Below are 18,132 nucleotides of genomic sequence, written 5' to 3' on the forward strand. Positions count from 1 at the left end.
TAGATCGGTGTCCCATGCTGACTGTGCATGAGAACTCGCCGTCGAGATGCACCTTGCCCCCGGACGCAGATCGGGCGATGACAGATGGTGGAGCCAGGGCTACTAAGCTGCGTCCAGGCCGTCCGGTCGATAACGGTTATATCTGAAGCTGTGTCGAGCTGCATCTCGAAACCGACACCATTGATGATGACTGCTGCCAAGCAACGCCGTTTTTGGCCACTATTACACTTGCTTTTCCTTTCTATCACGATCACTTGCCTTTTTATTTGTTCACTTTCGTTGTTCTCAACAATTTTCTCTTGCGTCTGTTCACTTCGGCTGTCCGTGATCCAATCCTTGCCTCGTGGTCTGGGGACACTTCTGTCAACTCTCCCTCTTGACAGCCGCTCATCTCCTTCCGCCAGCTGTCAAGGACCCCCAGCCATCTAATTCTCCTTATCTTGGCCATACAGGGTCTGGCCCGCTAATTTAGACGCTACACACCCTCACACAAGGCGAAACTTATTTCCTTAAGGAAGTGGCGGAGAGCTCGAATTCTTCTTCAGGAATCACGTCTAGCTTATTCCATCACTAGAGCCTAATGCCCACTCTCCTACTTTCTACATGGCTCTGACGAGAGCTACTCCTTCCCAATCATACTCCTCTAACCATTCTCTAAACGGCAGCACTCCTGCCCAATCATTCTCCTCTTACCATTTCTAGACAGCAGCGACTCCTGCCAAATCATGCTCCTCCAACCTTTCACTAAACGGCAGCAACTCCAAATTTTTTTCACCTAAAGACAGCGATTCCTGTCAAATCTTCGTTACATAACGGCAGCGACTCCTGCCAAATTTAGATGTCTTCACTTCCGATACCTTCCCTGACTTCGTTTCCGCTCTCCGCTCACCACCGTTGTGACGGCCTAAGCTCAACCAAAGCGAATCTGACCTGGCTTGATCATCAAGCCAGGAGATCTCTGAATCCAAATATCACGATTCTATCTCTATACAAATTAACCATAACCTACCATATTGTTTACCACCACCTACCAAAGAACTATTCCTAACCATCACCATTAATGTACAGCTATATTACAACCTATTTACACTCCTGCCGGGGGGTCCGCGACAGCCGAGCGGTAGCGCCGGTTAGAAAATCGGCCCATGAGCGCCGAGGCTCAGCACCTCGACGGCAAGGGTTCGAATCCCAACCCGAGACCGGACCCTCCCCTGTACGAGAGGACTGACTATCCACGTACAACAGGGAAACAAGTCTCGTAAGCCCTTAACGGGGCAGGCATGACCAAGAGGTCGTTACGCCAAGAAGAAGAAGAAGACACTCCTGCCGATATCACCATGGTTTGACCATGTGTTTTGTTTTCTCTTGGTTCTTGTTAACAGCCGCTGCTGTCTCCATAGCTTGCTAGTCTACTTTCATGTCTTTTGCGTGGTACCGCTCCCGCTTACCACTCACCACGTCCTCCAACGTATACAAATTTGTGCCACTGACCTCCCTGACGATCGCGGGAATAAACTTTGAATCGAGTTTCTGGTTAAAGTTATTCACTTTCGATGAAAGGGAAAACGCCCTTCGCCATACCAAGTCCCCTGGCTTGAAAGCTACCGTTCTCGTCCGCAAGTTATAGCGTTCCTTCGCCCGTTGGTGATTCCTATTGATTCGGGCTATGATAAATTGCTGTATGTGCCGAATCGTCGAGAGCCGCATGTCCTGGGCCACTTTTGGGTCGTCCGCTATATTCAGGTCTTGCTGTGCGTAGAGGTCCGTATGCAGCAGCAGTTCCCGCCCGAAGTTTGCAAAATGCGGCGAGACCCCCGTGACGTCGTGCCGCGCGCTGTTTATTGCCGCTGCAACTGCTTGCAGGTTGTCGTCCCACCCTCGATGATCGCCATCGAGAAGTGCCCGTATGCTCGTGATCAGCACTCTGTTTACACGCTCGGCGTTGTTTACCATGGGGTAGTAGAAGGCTGTCTTCATGTGGATGATTTTGTGCTTCGCTAGCAACGCATTGAACGTGCTCGATGTGAACTGCTTGCCATTGTCTGATAGCAGGATTCTAGGACGGGAGAATTTAAGAAAGATGTGCTTTTCTAGGAAGTCCACCATCTTCCCAGAGTCTGCCGATCGCATTGGGTGCACGACAACATACTTGGTCACCCAATCCACCACTACCAGCATCACCGTATTCCCGCTCCGCGAGCGCGTGTAGGGACCCACGAAGTCTACGGAAATTAGTTCCCATGGGACTCGAGCCGGCTTCTGATTCCCCATGTCCGGCATCATTGTGGTGTTCGCCGCTTTGCTGGCCTTGCATGTGGTATAGCTCCGCACATAGCGTGCCACCTCCTCCATCATCTTGGGCCAGTAAAAGTGTTTCTGTACCTTTTGCCATGTTTTGCGAAACCAAAGATGGGCGGCTGTTGGGCCGTCATGGAATCGCTCGATCACCGCTCTTCTCTCCTCCGAATGGGTACCACTTTCTTCCATTGATGCTCGGTGAGACCTCCCTCGTCCTTTGACTTGCAGTTTTTGTACAGCTCGTCGTTTACGATCCTGAAATCGGGGTACTTGTCGGAATCGTTATGTACATTTTCCCGCAGTCGAAGGTACCAGCTGTCTTGGACCTTGCTTGTTGTTAGCACCGTGGACGCCACGATGCGTGATAAATCGTCTGGAACCGTGTTTTAACAACCCTTGCGGTATTGAATGTCGAAGTCAAATGCGTTCAGACGGAGTATCCAGCGACTCATCAGCGCTGTGGGATTTTTCATAGAGCGTAGATACGTCAGCGCTGAATGATCGCAATGGACTGTAAACCGCACTCCTTCGATGTAGCCTCGGAACTTCTCGATCGCACGTATAACTGCCAGGCACTCTCGTTCGGTGACCGAGTACTTCCTCTCCGATGACGAAAGTTTTTGGGAGAAATAACAGATGGGATGTTCTTCTCCGTCCACTTCCTGTGTTAGTACTGCTCCTATTGCTACGTCGCTTGCGTCGCATGCCACCGCGAAAGGCTTGGTGTAGTCTGGCATGGCAAGAACTGGTGCTGAAACCAACGCTCTCTTGAGTTTCAGGAAAGCCTCTTTGGTCCACTTGTATTTTCCTCTTGTCTTCGTAAGATCCGTTAAGGGCGCTGCGAGCCTTGCAAAGTCCGCTATAAATCGTCGGTGCCAGTTGCAAAGCCCTAAAAATCGTTGTAACTCTTTTCTATTGTTGGGCACTGGAAACTGTACGATGCAAGCGGTGTTATCTTCGTCCTCCATCCAGCCTTTTTCATTCCGCACATATCCCAGGTACTTTATTTCCCTCCTGCAAAACTGCGACTTTTGCTCAGATATTGTTATGTTTGCTTTACGCAAACGTTTCGCGACTTCTTCAAGTAGCTGCAGGTGTTCGTCGAAGCTTTCAGAGCAGATGATGATGTCGTCCAAATAATGAAATACCTTTGGTTCCATGTCAGCAAAACGATGCGTCATTAGTCTCGCCAAGGCTTGACAAGCTGTGCATAAACCAAAAGGTACCACCTTGAATTGGTAATGGCCTCGAGACGGCACAGTAAACGCCGTCAGCGGTCGCAATTTCTTTTCTAGAGGGAGCTTCCAGAATGCATCCTTGAGGTCGATGGAAGAGATATATGCGCATCCACTTAGGTGGTTCATGATCGTCGCCATTTGCGGTATTGGAAACCCCTCATTTACCATTATGGAGTTCAAGTGCCGCGCGTCTAAACAAATCCGGCATTGCCCTGTCTTCTTCTTTGCGACGACGAGTGGATTGTTCCACGGTGAAAGCTGAGCTTCCTCTATAACGTCGAGCTTCAGCATTCGGTCGACTTCTTCATTGACTGCTTGCAATACGTAATGCGACATGGGATAATGCCGTTGTTTCCGTGGAGGATTGTTCCCCACATCTATCCGGTGTTCGTAAAGCTGAGTTCTACCAATTGCCTGGGGTGACGACCTTGGGAAACTTCTTATCGTTTCTTCTAACTGTCGAGCCTGCTCCTCGGTCAGTTGCTTAATTGCTGTCGTTTTTTTGCATCTACCTTCCTATTATCAGCCTCCGTCGCACAGCACACTGCCTTGACGCCGAACTTGTTCCAAAAGTTCATCCCCAATATTACACAATCTGGAAGACTAGGATCTAGTAGTGTTGGCAATGTCTCGTTCCTCTGGTTGTAGACTATCGGCAACGTCACGTAGAATTCGATGGGGTGTCGCGTTCCGTCCGCCGTTTTTATGCCTCCTTCCACCTTTTCTTTCCTCAAACCAAGTTGCTCCATCAAGTTGACATTTTTTCCTCCAAGCAAGGAACAATTTGCTCCGCTGTCCAGAAGCGCCCACAGGTCTTTTCCTAGAACACATATCATTGCGTGAGGCCTGTTATCTCCTTTCGTATCAATTATGATCGAGTTAATATTAGGGATATCTGAGGATCGTTCGTTTAGTGGCGGAAAGACCAATCCCTCACTTACTGGCCTTCCGCTTGGCTGTTTCCCTGATCTTGGTTGCAAGTCGGAACTGCTACGTAGCGAAAATCCTCTCTCCCCACAACGGTAACAGAACATAACTACTTGCTGTTTTTTTGCAATCCAAGAAGCGACGGCCTTCTTTCTCACAGTTCCAGCATGACCTTGATGGAGCCTGCTGCCGATGTGGTTGAGTTTGCGCCCCTCGATTCTGTCCTGAGCTGCTGGGTTGCCTGGAACTCTGCTCTCCCCCATCTAAACGTGCTCTCAGCGCGTTCAGGACCCCCAGCCATCTAATTCTCCTTATCTTGGCCATACAGGGTCTGGCCCGCTAATTTAGACGCTACAACACTACGGACATCGACTGTGACCACCCGGATTGCTGTACGCCGCTTCCCATGGTGCTTTCCGGAATGGCCTTGGAAACGGTTCGGCTTGCAGAATCCGGTTTTATGGCCGACCTTGTGGCAGGCGCCACACTTATTGGAACGGAAAGGGCAGTCGCGGACCCAATGAAGCTCGCCGCAGAGCCAACACGCCGTCCTGGCGCTTCGATCCTGGCGCTGTCTTCCTTCAGCGTTACAATGCGGTTGCACTCTCCCAATAGTTGTTGCAGAGTAATTTCCGGGTGCTGCTCGATCCGTGCCAGAAGCTTTACACGGATGTCCCGGTCTTCTTCATCCTTGGAGCCGATCACCCACAGGAAAGCCTTTTATCAGGTCTATCATATCTAACAAACCACCGTTCGTTCTCTACCAGACCGGACGGACCTGCCAACGGTTGTATATAACAAACAACCGTGCATCCCGTTGAAATTGCCAGTGGATGAAATCACAGAAACCAGAAAAAGTGTTTTAACTTGAATTTAAAATGAACATACGAACAAAGGTTAACGAACACTACGTTGACTGAAATGGCTATCATTTTTGATAGCCAGTGATGTTTCCTGGGGAGCCATGGCTATCATTTTTGATAGCCACCTACCATGATTTTTGAAGTACTATATCTTTGAAATGACAACTCTTACCTACAAATCCTTTGGTAGTTACATAGTTTCATCTCCTGTCTAGCTCAATTTGTGGTTGGTTTTAAAATAACTGTGGTATCAAAAAAGTTACAAGTTGTTTTAGTGGAAGGTTTTTGTTTATTGAATCACATGTGAATCGCTTTGTCTCTTTCGCTAAATGTCATTGCGTGTCTATTGGGTGAATGAGACGGATGCTGTCGCGCGTCTAATACGTAAGCCGTTTATTGGAGAAATCTTGAGGCGCGATATATTTAATAATAACGTTAGCAGAAATAAACAATAAGGTTTTAAAGGCAAAACACCAGAAAAATATCATTTGCTGAGCTGTGTGTGTGCGCTTCGAGTACCTGTGCACTTCCCAGCAGGCCATGGCTATCAAAAATGATAGTGAGCGATATTGTATGAAGAAAACGTTTGGCCTGCAGGTAAACACGACCAAAATAAGCGTGGCAGTCAACGTGTTATATATGGTCTCATTCGAGCATCACTCCATCTCTTAGCCTCAAGCCTCGTTCTTGTAGTTCATTAATATCCACTACAAGTGGCCGGAGGAAATATTTCAAACGTGCACGGCTTTGAAAATTCACCAATGTGCCGACCACCAATACTGGGCATTTGGGTAACTCTACCATTTTTATATGAATCGGCATAACATGTTTCCGACTCTTTTTAATTAATCGAAGACCACCTATGGAAACGTCGATAGATAATTGCTGAACGGCTGGCATGAAGTTCATAGAAAATGATTTATTCATTCAATCATGATGATCATTTATTTATATAAAAACATACTTAAAATGGCTGTTGAGCACGACTTCTATTCCACGGTACCACATATGTAGAAGGTAGAAGATATTTTTGACCAGTCACCAAATATCTATAGGCTCTTTTTCCAAAAGTAGACTACTGTGAAGGCAGAACTGAAATTTCATCTATATTCCAATTTTTTTTTTTTCTTAATTTGAAAATATTGTCTACCTGATTTAAAGACCATGCGGGTTTAATCATTTCCTTCAAAACAGGCACCAACTGTTAAAAATTTAAAATATTAGGTTTTGTATTTGCTGATTGATCTTTTTTTTTGCTTCCTGTTTAAGTTGCTCATTTGCCTCATAAAAGTCATTCAATTGTTTGCGCAGATTGGTGTTGGTTTCCACTATTTTTTCCTTCTCAGCAAAAACTTTTCGATTGTATTGAACTATACCTGATTCTGACTGTACCGTTTCATTGTTACTATTATATGTAGCACTAGCTTAAAGCCCCGGCGTTGCTCGGTGAAGAACAGGTTGGGAAAAGAGTTATGGTTTTACTCTTTACTTGAAAGTTCGATTTAATTTAATAGTAACAATAACGGCATATTTAAATTGCTTGATATTTCATCAATTTCCCCGTGATGTATAAACCTTGTTGCAGCTAGGGAAGATACACCTTGACATTTGTTTACATGGTTGTTTTGTTTGTGTTAGTAAAACTGAGTTTAAATTGTTAAATTTAGAAGATTTTATCGAAAAATAGTGATCAAAAAACCTTTAACAACATCTGCAGTGCTTAAACTACATGTGGGAATAGTTTCAGCTTTGACAGTTCAATATTTTTCGAGTTTTTAGTGTACATAGAACTCCATACATAAAAAAAAGCTAAAGTATATAGTAGATTATAAAGCTCGCTGGCACGCGGGTCTGCAATTAGGGACTTGGAAGAGAAGCTTTGAGGAGTGTGTAGCAGCGAAACAATCCGTCATATCCTTGTGAACAACTTGCAGTATCACAAAGTTTCTGTCCGATGGGTGACGCGGAGGTTCAGAAAGAGGTCAACACCTGGCTGCGTGAGGCGGACGTAGAGTGGTATTCTGCTGGCATAGACAAGTTCATCGTGCGGATGCGCAAGGTGTTGGAAAAAAACGGTGATTATGTAGAAAAGTAGCCAAGACCTTGGCCTTTCCAACGGTGTATCGCTTTTTGTAAATAAATGTCATTTTCTATGAAAACAAAAATTGGAGACCTTACTTTATTGTCAGCCCTCGTATTAAATGGCCATGGACGCCAAGGCTACGACGGGTTGTCCTTTCTGGCACTTATCGAAATTGATTATCAATTCGTTCGCTCGCGTGGTGGTGATAATCTGCGTGCTGGAGAAAAATGTGTGGGCCTTTACCCGAGTAACAAAAATAGTCATGTTGCGCTATGAAAAGGGCCCCAGAGGCAGAAAATGTCACGCGTGACATAAAAATGTTGTATACCCCGCGCATTTGGCGCGCATTTGCCGCGCATTGTGACAGTGAAATGCGCGGGTCTGAGATACCCTCGTGGGCGATTTTGCGCATGCGCATGGGTCAGTAATGGCGGCCCCCGAGTACCCTGTGTAGTGATGGTCATCATGCAAACATAAGTCCGCCAGTTCCATACATTGTTGACAACATATATTTGTTTTCTGTTTAATTGATTATAGACGCTAATTTACACTATTCTTAATATTAAAATTCACTTAATATCACTAAACACACAAAATAACACTGGAAATGTGATCCGGCCAAGTTTAACGCGATTCCGAGGTACGCCGTCGGACCCACATAGGTCAAGTGGTAGCCAAAACCAACTCCATACAAAACAGCTTCTGCAAATAAAAAGAGATATAAAACACTTAACATGGATAAATAGTATAACATATGATAAAATACTCATCTTTTTCCGTTTTCCACCGATGAATTCCTCGAGATCGGATCGGACGCCAGCAGCAGTACCTCACCATGCGGAAGAGTAGCGATGTAAACAACACTACAACTTCCAATTTCGGGCCGAATATGAACCGCAAAGCAAGCCCACGCACAATTTCTTCACTCTTATCGATAATGATCACTAAATAACACCGAAAACACCACTAATTTACGCACTTTACTTTCACTGCGCTCGACGCACTCCAAGCCGGTCCCGGCGGCTGCCATCACTGAACGCTCCCCTGACAGCTTGACTGTGAGCGAAGGTTTGAGACTATGGTGGCCAAAACTAAGTGTGATCGTTGAACAAAAATTGCGTGTGACGAAAGTTTATCTGTTCTATATTTTTTTAAATTTGATAATGTTTTTTTGTACGTGGTTGAGGTTTTGCCATTCAACAATTGCATGAAAAATCGGTCATAAAAATAATTTGTCCACCCGCAATGAACTTTGTCCACAGGACAACCAAATCCCATAATAATGTAGGCGGTTTGGCTTGGCACGGAGCGATTGAAAATCTGGTCGAAGTGTGAATTTGATTTTCATTGTTATTTTCAAATACATGGACGTAAATCATATTGAAAATGATGGAATCGAACGCATAATCTCTTTTCTATGTTTATTTCCGTTGTAAAATGTGCTGAAATCATTTCAAGTGCATTATGGACATGCTTTTTAAGTACGTTTAATCTGATTAGTTTTATAATAAGTTTGAAATTGAACCAACTAAGTTTGAACGACCAACAAGGTCATTGACCAAAAGAGCGAGTACGAAAATCCGGGGTCGAAGGTGGGAGTAGGATGGCCTGCTGCGTGTATCAACGGTGTTGCACATCGTTTAAAAAGTGTGGGCCAATGAGGGGTGGAAACGGGTGGAGACGGGAGAGACGTAGACGTGACATGGAATTTTGAGTTCCCGCTGCCACCTGGGTGCGCTTTTCATTGTATCATCAGGGTCCTGATGGAACCCGCGAAATATTTAGGTTGCGTGACAAAAACGGCGTGACGCGATGTTTTCTATACAATGCGCGGTGTTTTAAATGGAGGCGATGTTTTCAATATATTGTCATCACATACTAAGAAAAATTCCCGAGCCGTACTTTTATAGTGAGAAAACGTTTTTTATTATAATATATTTCACCACCTTACAAACCGTTTATTTACATGGAGCCGCCTTTACTGCAAAAATCAGCCATCTCCGCACCTAACTTGCATTCCACCGCGTGATGGCACCGCGTTTGAGCTTCTGGTGCCGCTGCTCCTTGCGTTGAACTTTCGAAGAGAAAATGCACAAAATTTAGCACAGTTTTGGATTCTTTCTGATTATTATTAATCACAATAACGTTTACTTACCGAATATTAACGAAAACTGCCGCTATATTACTCTTTTCCTAACATTTTTGGTGAACAGCAATTTCACTCTGCAAGCGGTGGCAAAATCCAAACAACTCTGCTTACAGCAGGCAAAAAACCAACTGGTATGGTTTACGTTGTCTTGTTGACATTTGGTTCAAAATCATAATTAATTGTCAAAATAATATTTTATTTTTTCTTCATCGCTTGGTAATTATGAGGAGTGTTTGAAATGATGATTGATATAAAACTGAACACATTGATTCTATTTGATGCTCAATATTTGGATCTGGTTCACTTATTTCGCTTTCAGCCACTCAAAAAAGTGTTTTTCAATTCTCCACCACACTTCTCCGACTGAAAGTAATAGCTCGATAGAAGACCCATGTTTTTGACATAATATTTTGTTTCTTTACATTATGAATCATGATGAATCATGGTATGAGAGGTGTATAGCGATGGTTTTGGTTTTTCGCATTCGCTGTAATCAATAAACAATAATTTTGACCAACCGTACGCAAAGACCATTATAGCGTTACGTTATCGATAGGTGGCTGTGCGAGCGATCGTTCTTACTCTCGCAACTGCTCAAGATAAAACAAGTGCAGTGCTAATTTTCAACCTTTTGATCGAGTATATACGCTGAAGCAAGAAGTTCAAGAACTTCCTGCGAAGTTTGATTTCGCCTGAGAAGCGCGAGAGAAAGTCCCTTCCCGCATTTAACGCAGCAGTACATAAAAAATACTGGCAGTTAAGAAAACTGATTTCATTGGTATTTAATATAACTCATTTTGAAGTGCCTTCATCGTAGTCATGGTTAATTTTTGATATGAATCAATTTTCCGATTCAATTTCAGGGTTTTTATGGTTTGAAAAGTTTAACAACTTTTACCACACCTACCCTGTTTAATGCGCCTTGGCGAACCTTTCCGTGTTGCAGTTCTATATGCAAGTATGGGTCCATCAGGGGTGGGATGGGGAAATTTCTCCTGATGCATCGCTTCGTCGCGGTGTTTTGTTCGCGATGTTGTGCTACCGCTTGCAAGTATAGACTCGCGGAGAGAGGAGCACTGGGGTAGCACTTTCATCGCCCTGGCGTTTTGTATGGAAAAAGTTGCACCTAAACCCGCCGTCGCGCAACTTTGTTCGTCGGCTATTGATGATCTGGTGCGTAACGTTTGTGTTTGTGCAACGGTGCGCATCTTTGAGAATAGTGATGTCCTTAAATTCTTTCATTAAGCTTACGAATGGGCCGTTGGTATGGTTAACGCATGGTTTCGAAAACGGTGGTGATGCCGGGAATGTGAAATTGGGTTGCGTTGTCGATCAGCTTGCTCCTTTTACCGTCTACGAGCAGATCGTAGTGGTTAAGAAAATCTGCTCCGATAATCGGAGAGCTGACGTCTGCTATAGTGAAACTCCATGAAAATTATCTTCAAAGTGAAAATTATAATCAAAAATTTGTTATCTCACAACAGATAACACATTTTTGATCGACACGGAAGCCGAGTTAAGTGTTATTATGTCGGTGACATGCATGCAGTACATTTGAGGATGCATCGCGGTGTGCATTAGTACTTCTGGTGACTATCATCTGTGGCGTGTTGCCCGCATTTGGTGTGTCTTGGTTAAACTCAGGCTGGGAACGGTGCAGGATGCTCGTTCCTTTTGGTGTGTCTCGGGTAACTCAGTGCGCTAGCGTGGGTGTCTTGTCCTGGTGTTTCTATCGTTGGAGCGAAAAACGAACTAGTTTTTCCGTGAGGCCACCGGCAATTGCTCTTCGAAAAAAATATAAGTACCATTGTCTTTCGGGATATCTTTGTCTCACTTCTCTGCATTATTGCCGTGCACCAGCACGGCACGTAGTATCAATACCACTAGCATATCCATCGGCGTGGATTTGGTAGTATTTTGTTATTTTTTGTTATTTTATTAATGCACAATGTTCACCTTAAAGGTTTAACAATCTCTCGCGACTTATTAACTAACCTTAACTAATACAAAAACAAAAAACTGCTGCATGGAGATGGGGTAGAGGGAAAATCTAAGGCGAAGAGGAGCGCAGATGGGATCGGAAAGATGATAGGGAGGAGAATTCGAACCACTCAAAATGCTCATTGAAGCGACTAACAGCGGCCACAAGCGGGTCGTCCTGGCCAAGACGTGTGCTACGACTAGGGACGGCAAGAAGGGGGCGGGGGTGGAGGATGCGGGAAGGGGCATAGATAGGTATTTGGGAAAGTAGGGAGGCGCAGTCAATCTCACCCAGAAATAAGCCAGCAACGAAAAGGGATTTATTTATTTATTTATTTATTTATTTATTTATTTATTTATTTATTTATTAAAAATTCAACGGACTACGCGGTCCCAGTGAATGTCTTAAGAACTAAATTAACAAAAATCACAACTTAATCTAACGTAAAATGCGGTTTAGCAAGAAGCCTGGCTTTGAAAGTGTCAATAGATATGTTAAAGTCAAATGCTGGATAAGCTTTGTTAAATGCTCTGCACATGGCGGTCATTGGTGCAAACTGAGCGTAACGCGTCCTACTAAATCTAACCCTTAAAAACTCAGTGGTCCGCAATTGTCGGTATGGTGCACTAAATTCAACTAGCTCAAGCAGGGATGGCGCGTCGATATCACCACGGATTAATTTAGCTACAAACACAGCTTGAGCTACTAGCCTGCGTTTGTTTAAAGACTGTAATCCAAGTAAGAGACAACGGGACTGGTACGGGGGAGGTAGGTTACTGTCCTCCCACCGTAGTGAACGAATAGCTAGCCTAGTGAATCGTCGTTGAACCTTTTCTATTCTATTACACCAAACATCAAAATGTGGGGCCCAAATAACACTACAACATTCAAGACACGATCTGACAAGACTGACATAAAGCATTTTTAGGCACACTGGGTCATCAAATTCCTTAGTGTTTCTTATCACGAAGCCTAACATTCTATTTGCCTTGTCAATTAATACGTTATAGTGCTCGCAAAATGTTAATTTATTGTCAAGGGTTACACCTAAGTCCCGAAAAGAGTAACAGCGATTGAGGCTCTGTTCATTAAGCGTGCACATGAATAATTTAGGTTCTCTTAGTCTATGGAACGACACTAAGCAACATTTATCAACGCATAGCCCAAGTGAATTGACCTTACACCACGAACAGAGAGCATTTAGGGCCTCCTGCAGCCTAACACAATCCGACAGTTCAGACACTTCACAATAAACCTTTAAATCGTCTGCATACATTAACACAGAAACATTTTTAAGAACATTACAAATGTTGTTAATGAACAGAACAAACAGCAAAGGACCAAGGTTGCTGCCTTGAGGGACGCCTGAGGAACTAGAAAATGAAGCCGAGATGGCATCATTGATTTTCACGCTGTATGATCTACCACGTAAATAGGAACTGATCCAAGCGAGGAAGTCTGACCCGGCACCCAGTTTTGCAATTAGCAAGTCGTGGTTCAGCACATCAAACGCCGCCTTGAAGTCCGTATAGACGGTATCGTCCTGCCTCCCAGCTTCCATGCTTCGGAGGGATGAGGTTACGAATTGTGCGAGATTCGTAGTCACGGAGCGCTTGGGTACGAAGCCGTGTTGGTTCTGTGAGATGAGATAAGCACAACTACTCAATAGTGCATTACGCACCAACGATTCAAACACTTTTGCTATAGCACATAGAGACGTAATGCCACGATAGTTGTTCACGTTGTGCTTATCCCCTTTTTTATGGATTGGCTTCATCCACGATGTCTTCCACGATGACGGAAACTTGCAGCATGTTGCAGACAATTTAAAAAGCAAACACAAGGGGCTGCATAAAGCTTCAGCACAATTTATAACGACAGCTGATGGGATGCCGTCAGGTCCAGGTGAGAACGATTTTTTGATGGATCGAATCGTTGCCAAGACCTTTTCCTCCGATATGTCCATATTGTTTAAAGAGAAATCAATAGCATCAATGGGCACATTGCTTACAGCTTCCTGGAGATTAGCGGCGCTTAAAACTTTCTCCGAATAGTTTTGTTGAAATTTCTCCGCAAATAGATTACAGGCATCTTGGTAATTTCGAGCAGTTCTATCCCCAAATGTAACCGTCTTTGGCAAGGCAGCATTCTTTCTCTTTTTGTTCACATAGTTCCAAAACCGTTTAGGATCCGATGCCAAGTTCGACTGCATGCGATTTATGTATTGCCGGTGCATTATGGAATTCAGTCGTCGAAAACTGTTCACTACAAGAGCATAACTCTCTTTATTGGCTGTGGAACGTCTTCGATTGTAGCGCCGGAGCCATTGTGCTTTAGCTGTTTTCAATGCCTTGAGCTGTCGATTCATCCAAGGGTGAGACTTTCTAGAGCGAGTTGTCAATGGACAGCACATATACAGTATCTCCCTTAGTCGCGAGGAAAAGAGCTCAACGGCATAATCGATGTCAGTCGACTCACAGATAAACGACCAGTCAGCCGAAGCGATCAACTCAGACATTTTTAAGAAGTCGGCTTTGTGGAAGTTCAGAGATCGTTCATTGGGTACAACACTTGCTGATATGTTTGGAGCGGCTAATACCGGGTTCAATGTTATTATCAGCGGTGGATGATAAGTATTAGGTGAGACAAGTAACTCAATGGCTGGCTTAATGACAGTTAAATTTTCATCCATAGTTTCCTCGTCCAGAAATACTCAATCCAACACTGTTCCCGCAGAATTGGTATGCATGTTGATTTACGACAATCCGCAATAGGTAATCTCGTCCAGCAAAGGTAGGAAGGCAGCAGATGGTCGTGAGCGAGAGAAATCCAAAACGGGGCGGCAGTCATCGACTGAAGACCAGTGTAACGAAGGCTGATTAAAATCTCCAAGAAGCAGAATATTATCATATGGATATGCTTCTCTAACAGATCTAAGTGATTCGCAAAATTTGTTTATCAGCTGGTTGTCATTACAGCGATCTGGAGGTAAATAAACAGCCCCAATCAAAAAGCAACTCTGCACACGGACCCATAAACACTCGATCGATGGTGTATTAGTGCAGCAAATCCTTGATTCCAGCAAAGAATCGACCGCAATCAACACTCCGCCTCCTCTCTTCTTTCTGCTGTTCAGTTCATTACGGTCCAGTCGATGGACAGTGTACCGAGGGCCAAGCACCTATGCTGACGGAATGTCGTCGCTGAGCCAAGTTTCGGTAAGAGCAATAACATTGTAATCAGACGTCTCTGATGCCGTGAAAATATCGCTTAATTTCGTTCTAAGTCCACGAACGTTTTGATAATAAACAAACAAGGCAATCATTGTGCTGCGAATCCCGGATGACGGCGACTGGACAACGAAGTGTGTGCGTGATGATTCAGCATTGAAAAAAAATCTCGTGTTGAGGTTGCAGCCGAGGTTCTGTGCTGACAATGTGATTCGGCGAATCGATCAGTGTAACATTAGAAGCAATGCAAAATGCGGATTGAGCAATGTTGCGTCTAGATTCCAGGGTCTCGCTACCCAGAAGTTGGCAACGAGCCTGGTAATCTAGCCTCGTGGCCGAGAGATTAAGGTGGCGGTATAGGACGAATCGCGTGAAGCTACGCTGGACACCCTCGAGCCTAGCGATCCAGCCAGAATCTGAAGGGCACCAGACCACGCTACCATACTCTAAGATAGAGCGAACTAAGCAATTGTAGAGAGCTTTAAGACAAAGCGGGTCTGAGAAATCAGCTGCATATTTACGCAGGAGACCAAGCATTTTATAAGACTTAGCAATAATAGCCTCTATGAGATTCTTGAAGGTAAGACCTGAATCCAGGATCACTTCAAGACAGTAGGAAAAAAGGATAGGATTGCGGGAACGAGTAAAGGAAATAGTGGAACACTTGGGAAGGCATAGGGTGAGGAAATTTGCGGAGCACCAATCCAAGAGGAGGTTCAGGAGGGATTGTAATAGCAGGCAATCAGAGGGATTGTGAATGGGAAGGAAGATTTTAAGGTCATCAGCGAACAGGAGACGAGGGTAGGAGTACATAGCTGATGTCATTCACATAAATGAGGAAGAGGAGAGGACTAAGGACACTCCCCTGTGGAACACCGGAAGGGCAGGAGAAAGGGTCGGAAAAGCGATCTCTAACTTTCACCCGACAGGAGCGGGGAGAGAGAAAGGAGGCGAACCACGAGGCGATCAGCTCAGAGAAGCCCAGTTTAAGGAGCTTGGCCAAAAGCAGACTATGACAGACTCGGTCAAAAGCTGCCTTGAAGTCGGTGAAGACCGCGTCCACTTGGAAGCCCTTATCCAGGTTGACACTGACAGTCGATACAAAATCAACAAGGTTAGTCGTGGTGGATCTGCCAGGAATGAACCCGTGTTGTTGATTACTTAACTCAGAGCGAATATAGAATAATAACTCAATCTAAAATAATAATAGGAGATCGCCCGAGTTAATACGGTATTGAAACCCTGCACCCCCTCGTCGATTGTCGTACAAGAAAAACCAAAGACCAATCGACGCGGGAGAGGATGCCGTTTAACTTATGGAAGTTGGTTTTCGCAAAGTTAAGGAGCCTGGGAGTGTAGATCCTAGATCGGCTTGAAAAGGTAGGTTGAGAGGCATTTGAGAAAGTAACAGCTAGATCTAACGGCGGGTGGTGCGGGTCCACGGGCACAAGAGGATGGCCGCTGAGTTCGCAAGTACAAGGTCCAGTTGGCGATCATTTATGTTGCGAATCCCACTCAGCTGATGAAGATCATGCAGGTGCAGTATATCTTTGAGCATGGAGGCGTACGTCTCTTGATGGTCCTACAATCATGAGCGGTACGTCTCTTGATGGTCTTCTCGTAACTGCTCCAATACACTCGGAAAGGTCACTAAGCGTCCTGCGATCATTACTGAGGTAGGGTATGTAGATGGTGCCGATGATGATGTGTTGACCGCCCACTGCATCGATCCAAACAGCTTCCAGTGAGAGGTAATTAGAGCGCAGCTTATGCGAGGGAAGGCGATGAGAGCACGCAATGAGCACTCCATCACCTCGTGTACGTGTAGAGTTTGCATTATTCCGATCGCAACGGTACACCGTGTATTGGTCAAGATCGAAGAATAGGCTGGAGGGCATCGAAGGGTCAAGCCAGGTTTCAGTGAGGAGCACTATATCGAAGTCGCACTACGACCCCAAACGTTTGGGTAGAATCAGGAGTAATGTTGTAAGCGAGGGTCGGGGGCAATCGATCGGGTAAAAGTTTGGTGTCGCAGGTCAGTAATCTGCTATTGTGTTGAAATGGTGACGGGAGTGGTTGGTAAATTTATCCTGCTGGCTGGTACTGGAACTCTCGGATCGTGCCCAGGGGTGCCCACCCCCAGACCGATCCTCAGAGGGGGAAAGTACACCATGGATTGTGCTTCTTCGAGTGATGAATTCCTTGAAGACTGTTCCCACCGGCCACGTGGTAGGTGACAAAGCTTTCAATTTATGCTCCAGCGACATCCCGACCTTGAACGAGATGAAGGTCAGAGTGCTGAGCTCCTTGTTTTGAGGCACAAGTTTGACAACCCCATTCGTCCAATGCCCATTTGTTCAGTGATAAATGCTTGCCAGTGGCCGTTGGACGGCAATGCGAAATATAGAGCCAGAATTTCGGCGTTTCTGGCGGTAGTATTATCGCGGCATGAGATGCCTTGGTGTTAGGAGGCGCAGTGCCAGTGAGAAGAGTTGATGCTGGTTCCACAGCAGGTGGAGACGGGGGGGAACGGTCCATCAGTCGTCGCTTCGGTAGGTTAATACTTGAAGTAGTGATGGCGGTTGAAGCGGTAGGTGTGTGTGTGTTGGGTGAACCCGTGGAGCAGGCCGGACAGGTGGGTTGAGTGCGTTTTTCAACGCAGCCTCAATCGAAGATGTGGCTGCGTCCAGACGTGCGCGGGATGAATCCATCTCAGCTATCAGTTGCGAGCGAAGGTCCGCTAGGGCAACAGAGAGTTGTTGAATCGCCAGCTCTTTCCCATTTCGACGGGTCTCCGTGCAACCACTGCACTGCCACAGATGTTGCGATCCTTCTCGCGAGAGCTCTTTAAGGATGGCACCACTCACACCCATACAGGATCGATGGGTCCAACGCTTGCAGACGCCGTCGCAAGTGTAGATAGGATCCGCCAGGGACGAAGGGCGGGCACAGACGAGGCAAAGGGTAGCCATCGCAAATCGGGTTCAACAAACGCAGCAAACCGAAAACACTTCGAGGCGCACGTAAACAAATCGCAAAAATTGTAGGCTGACCGACAGGAGCGGCTTAGTGGAGCGAGGAAAAAGTACGTGTTGACTGTTCGATAAATGGCAAGCGAAGCGAATGTAGTATCACTACTGAGTGACACTAGCATATCCATCGGCGAAGATTTGCTGAGTCACGATGATTACGGGAGGTGCTTGTTGGTCGTTTACCCAAGAAGGTAAACGAGGACGGGATCTTGGTGTGTGGTTGATTCGTGGTTCGGAGTTCGCACAAAAAGGCGACACGGTAGATATTTTTTGAGCACTAATAAGAGAGCTAAAAATTTAGTCTGCTTGCCGGAAGTGTCGGTTCGCGAAT

This window comes from Anopheles ziemanni, chromosome 3 (genome assembly GCF_943734765.1).
Source record: "Anopheles ziemanni chromosome 3, idAnoZiCoDA_A2_x.2, whole genome shotgun sequence".
NCBI classification, from domain to species: Eukaryota; Metazoa; Arthropoda; class Insecta; order Diptera; family Culicidae; genus Anopheles; species Anopheles ziemanni.